Raw genomic sequence first — 6000 nt, 5'->3', positions numbered from 1 at the left:
TTACTAGATAAAATAAGTGAGCTAAGGAACAGAATAGAACCAAGCTAAGTACATAGTCTCTATAAAGAACATTGAATGTAGCATACTTCTAAAACTAGATTTTTCGAAATTCATTGATAAGTTTAATAATAACAAAGCTAGAAAAAGACAGTTTTGACTTTATACAGATACATGCAGATTATAATCACGTTGCCTTCATGATCATTTAGGAATGAATAAAATGTGTTTGCACCAAAAACTAAACATGATAGGAGATACCTATGTTTACCGAAGGAATCTACAATTAAATGTTTAATTCAGGTTTGAATAAAAACATTTATACTGAATAGTCCTATTGCGACTAAAAACCATGAAGTTGTAAGATTGACTGAGTACTTACTGGCTACTTATGTATTCATCAACATTTTGTTTCTACACTTCTTGGTATTGTCATCCCTACATCATAATTAATTTTGTAGAATTTGTTTGTCTTATATTTTTGACGAAACGTTCACAATATCGATTGTTTATTTTTGAATTTTGCGCAAAGCTGCACGAGGGCTATCTGCGCTAGCCATCCCTAATTTTGCAGTGTAAGACAAGAGGGAAGACAGCTAGTCATTATCACCCACCGCCAACCCTTGGGATACTATTTTACCAACGAATAGTGGGATTGACCACAACATTATAACGCCCCACGGCTGAAAGAGCAAGCAAGTTTGGATGGACTGGAATCGAAATGTATCTGTTATGTATTTTTAGATTTTTGATAATAAGAACACAGTGCTATGTTTTATTTATTTATTATTACTTTCAACGTTCTAACTGTAGGTATACAACGTCTAGTGGCACTGATATGCTCTACATTTAACATTTTTTATCCCAAGTATACAAGGTTCTAATATTTAATAATGCCAAGGATATGGATTTTTTTCAATTAATTTTGGTACTTTAAAAGCCAAGTGTGACATAATGTCGGAATATTTTTCATATATACAGTTTTAAAATTCATGATGAGAAGTACATTTTATCTAATATTCTACGTAATAGGTACTTAAGATTCAGAAATATTTTCACGATTCTTCGATCCATATGTTATAGAACATCCGGAAATAAGCATGACTAGTATTTTTTCTTTGCATTCTTGATAACTGGTACACAATATTGTGTAGTATTGTTTTTATTATTATTTCTAACTGTTTTAAGGTATATTTTCAATGTTTTAATTTAAATATTTGCTAGAGGGAACATAATTGTAATCTCGAATAAATTCCTAGGAATGTCCCAGGATTCCTGGAAAGTTTACAAGGACGTCAAGAATCTGGTATTTTTAGCCAGTTTATGAAGACAATGGTATATTTATAAATGAAAATAATCAGTGAATAAGATTTCAGTTTAGTATTCACTGTCTGTGAAAGGTTGAGCATGATTAGGACGCTCGACTAACAAACTGTTGGTCGTGGGTTCACTGCCAACCACTGAACATATTTGCCCTATCAGCAGTAAGGACATTATAATTAATTGCTAACCCCACTATTAGTTGGAAAACAATTAGCTAAAGAGTTGAGAATGGATGGTTTTGACACGCTTCCTTCCATCTAGTTTAGCTAGCACATATAGCCTTCGAATAGTTTTGTACAAACTTCAACAAACAACGAATGAATAGTTCCTAAGCGAGGGAATCTTGATCAAGTTACGTTATTTACTCAGAACTGATGTTTCTTTAAACTAATCAGTACGTTATTAAGGTTTGTTTTCAATCCAGGAAATGTTATTTGTGTATTCAACTTGCATTCTCATTATCGTGTACAAGATATTTTAAAATATCGGTTGTAGGATTTCTTGTTGATATTTCCTATGGTAAGTATATAGCTCTAGGAAAGTTATTTGTTTTTAGAACAGAGCTAAACAGTGAGCTTTCTTTTATGAGTTCAACGCGAGTTGATATTCATTGTTTACCATTATAAGCCCTCATAACTGAAACAGTGAAGGGGTGTGTAGGGAAGCACATTGAGAAATACTGAATTTTAGTATTACACAACATTGTTAAAAGGTTGATGTTTCACTTGCAGAGTCTTAAATTATCTGGTGAAAATAATTCGAAATTCGATCTATATAACGAGAACAAATTATTTTATCTTTTAATATTTCTACGTCTTAAATTTAATACATTCTCGTAAATTGATGTATTATTTGTTTGTTTTTGAATTTCGCACAAAGCTACTCGAGGGCTATCTGTGCTGGCTGTCCCTAATTTAGCAGTGTAAGACTAGAGTCATCACCACCCACTGCCAACTCTTGGGCTACTCGTTTAGCAACGAATAGTGTGATTGATCGTTACATTATAACGCCCCCACGGCTGGGAGGGCGAGCATGTTTGGCGCGACTCGGGCGCGAACCCGCGACCCTCAGATTACGAAGCGCACGCCTTAACGCGCTAGGCCATGCCAGGCCGCGTAAATTATTGTAAGCATTCACACTGTTCAACACTTAAGTAAACAAAGTAAACGTAATTGTACTTAGTTTATAGTACTGAACAAAAATACTTAAAAATATGCACTGATATTTTGACTATTTTCAAATAACTATCTATCTCCTTGAACATCTATTAACTACCTGTATTCTTAAACAACTTTACACATTTTAAAGTTATTTCCAGTTATAATTCTAGCTTCAAATATGATGTAAAAACTTCATCTCACATCCTTAGAACTTTCTAGGTGTACTGGGGCTGCCTTATTAAACCTTTTGGTCTGAATGTTATGAGTAAGATCCACAGCTTCCTCTAGCCAGCAGTTCAATTATAATATTAAAAATATAGCTTACAACAATGTTTTGAAGTGTAATTTTACACTCTTGGTGACAGATAATGATTTATTAAAACTTGTTATATTATCAATGACAACAAACACTGCAAAACTGCAAATGTGTTTTTATTATTCTCAATAACTGATGTTATTATTTTCATTATCATTTGCATAACATTGTGAATTCTTTTTGTATTTCTCAGTGTTTGCAATACTTCATGATAGCTATTGAGAAAGAGAAACAATTTTACTATTATTAGTGTAGCTTTGTATATTTACATAAAAGTAAACAATGGCTATCTGCACTAACCATTCTCAATTTTGAACTGATAGACAATATCCATCATCAACTTTGGAGCTACTTCATTTGTATAATAGGTTTTGATTGTCATTCTCATATAGCACACAAAGAGTGGGAATTCTATCTCTGCTTGATCATGGAATACAAATCTAAACTCTTGGATCCCTAGTCTTAAATGCTAACCACTAGGCCATGCCCAGCCATTTACAATTAAGAATAGTAAAGAGGTTTAATGTAAAAAGTACTAAGTGGTTAAAATTATCTATAGTTTGACTGACATATGGAAAGGCAGTAGATGCAAGTTTCTTGAATTACTGAATAGTACATAAGAAAAATAATAAAAGTATGTTGTATGCACATAAATGAAAGAGAACTACACTGTATCTATCTGGATAATACTGAGAGAATCAACAACTATCCTTATTTGAAGAATGCCAAACTTTTCAGAGTGCATTGTCACCTGATCATTCTCTTTTATGAGAAAAAATATAAAGACATCATGACAAATTTCTAAATCTCTATATAGTTAACCTAACCATAGAAAACAGTAGTACAAATTTATAGACTCTGTATCAGTGACACCCTATGTGGTAATGCCCGAAATTACAGCTTATGACCTGCACATAAATAATGGTAATCAAATTCCAGAATCAATTATCTGCTCATTATAATTCAATGTAGACACCAAACATTTAAAGTTTTGATAAACACGACATGTTCACTGTCAGTATAATCAGGAAAAGAAAAACTTGAAATCTTTAGTATTTTATTAATGCATCCTTATGAACTAAAAAAATGAAATCAACCATCTCACTGAAAGTGATGAGAAATTGGGGTTGTTCCTAGCAGTATTTTGGTAACCTTGTATCAAGCTGTTTACAGCTTTTAATGGGTTATTTTGGAGGTTTCTTAGTTAACTTAATTGTATGTATTTGAAATTTTAAATACATCCTCTGCATTTCTCCTGCAAATATACACATTATGTAATATTTTTACCTGTATCAAAAAGTCTTATCATTGCACTGTAACTCTAAACTTTTTTAGGAGAAACCCTATTAAAAGGGTAATCTGAAAAATCAAAGCAAATCCATGTTGTCTTACCAACTAGCTAAAAAAAATTGTATGTCATGGTTAGAAATTTCTTGGTATAAGACTATATTTGGATAAGCTACAAAAAGTTACTTCTCGTTAGCTGTTTTGAGTTAATTAATTACCTAAACTCCAGTTTAGAATTGAAATAAAAGAGTTTCATTATAAGGAATGAGAACTGTTCCTTTGCTTTGTTCTTAACCTGCTTATCAAAGTATTTCAGGTTTTCTTCACTCTTCAGTTTTATTTTGAGCAGTTTCACTAAATACATTTTATAGTTGTTTCTTGTATCCTAGGTGAAAAAACAGTCATTAAAGTGTTATTTTCATTTAGATATTGCCATGAGGTCTCATTTGATTTCTGCTTATGGAATTCCAGCTCCTTTGTTTACACTTTTAAAAATCAAATCAAGAACTTTGATTGTTAGCAGTAACATTTGTACCTCTGTTTCTATTCTCTAGGAAGAATAGCACCTTTTCTTGTTATTTATTGCTTCCTTTCTAGAAAACTGCATATGTTTTTGATAAGGAACCTAATGCTAATATTAAGCAATGGTTGGAGGCACATTGATAGTAAAAAAGAATTCATGGCAAAACACTGCATGCAATCAAGCACAGCAGCAAGAATTTCAGGGGAATGCTATATCTGATTTCTAAAGAACAATCTTAATTCACTTGTATCAACATTTACCTGAATACAGCTTCCAGAAACGGACGTCAACAGTGAGCTGTGAAACAGACACTGCCAGGGAAAAAAAGATATATGAAAACCTTATGAGCAGATATTTTAATACATACTGGTACTTATCCTCAGGGTTTGGCTTATGCACCTACAAGACAACCAAAAAAGACCCAACTAGAAGCATTATTCAACTTACACTGGTGGTTATTCTAAAATGTAAAAATCTGGTAGTAACGTCAGTATTTAGGTGGAACCTCCAGGTTAATGATGTTAATGGAAGGCTGAATATGATCAATGCTGTTTGGCAGAGGTATGCACTCTTATGAGAACTCCTTTAGTTCTTTATTCTTTTAAATCTATACTGATGTGATACTTAAAAGCAGAAAGTGGGAAATTTATTAGTGTTATCAAGAAATTCTTATAACTCATGCTAGTGTACAAACTTTGAAAGAAAAAGAACAGCAGTAAATAAGAATATCATTTCCTAAGACACACCAAATAGCAGCTTTTAGATAAATGTGAAATTACTTTCTTGCTAACTGCCATAGGACTTGTTCCCAGTGATTGTGTAACAGTAGATGAGGGAGTGGTGCCAATTCACTCAATACATACTAAACATGTTGGTGAAGTATGCAAAAAACATTTTCTGACTTTGGGATGGAAGAAGCTACTATGCTATAGATGGTATTATCTTCACTGGAAAAAGTCAGGCGAAGAAGTCCAAAGAATCTGGAATCAAACAGACCTAAGATTATTTTACAATCAACAGTTTACAGATAAATGTATGTAAGACTTAATGCAACTATACATCTTTTCTGCAAATAACATAATAAATATGTGTCAATAAATAAATAAAACGAGTTACAATTTATAATTTTGTTGTAACCAAATGACTTTCTTTATTTCCACAACTGTTTAATAACTAAATAATATATACTTATGTTAGGAAGTTCTTGGACAAACTATGTGAACTGTTTCACTGATATGGGCAATTGGGGTCAAAACCTAACTCATGAAAAGAAAATGAACAACCTATTCCAGAGATTCAAAACAATATTACATTAAACATCACTTAAATGGAAACATCACTATGATGGAAAAATAATATTACCATTGAAATATATTATCCTATTAAGTGATCAC

The 6000-nt window shown here is 32.2% G+C and overlaps 1 protein-coding gene across 4 annotated transcripts in view; it reads right to left on the bottom strand.

The window, feature by feature from the left end:
• Positions 1–2894: 2894 nt before the first annotated feature.
• The window catches only part of LOC143253634 (peroxisomal N(1)-acetyl-spermine/spermidine oxidase-like), a 105854-nt gene continuing 102748 nt past the window's right edge, over positions 2895–6000 (bottom strand). For all 4 annotated transcript variants that reach the window (XR_013029743.1, XR_013029744.1, XM_076507800.1 and 1 more), the window contains one exon: positions 2895–5586. The gene's annotated coding sequence lies outside the window, so the exon portion shown is untranslated. The remainder of the gene's footprint in view (positions 5587–6000) is intronic.

Source organism: Tachypleus tridentatus, chromosome 6, assembly GCF_004210375.1.
Source record: "Tachypleus tridentatus isolate NWPU-2018 chromosome 6, ASM421037v1, whole genome shotgun sequence".
NCBI lineage: Eukaryota > Metazoa > Arthropoda > Merostomata > Xiphosura > Limulidae > Tachypleus > Tachypleus tridentatus.
This window is presented reverse-complemented; position numbering and strand designations above follow the sequence as displayed.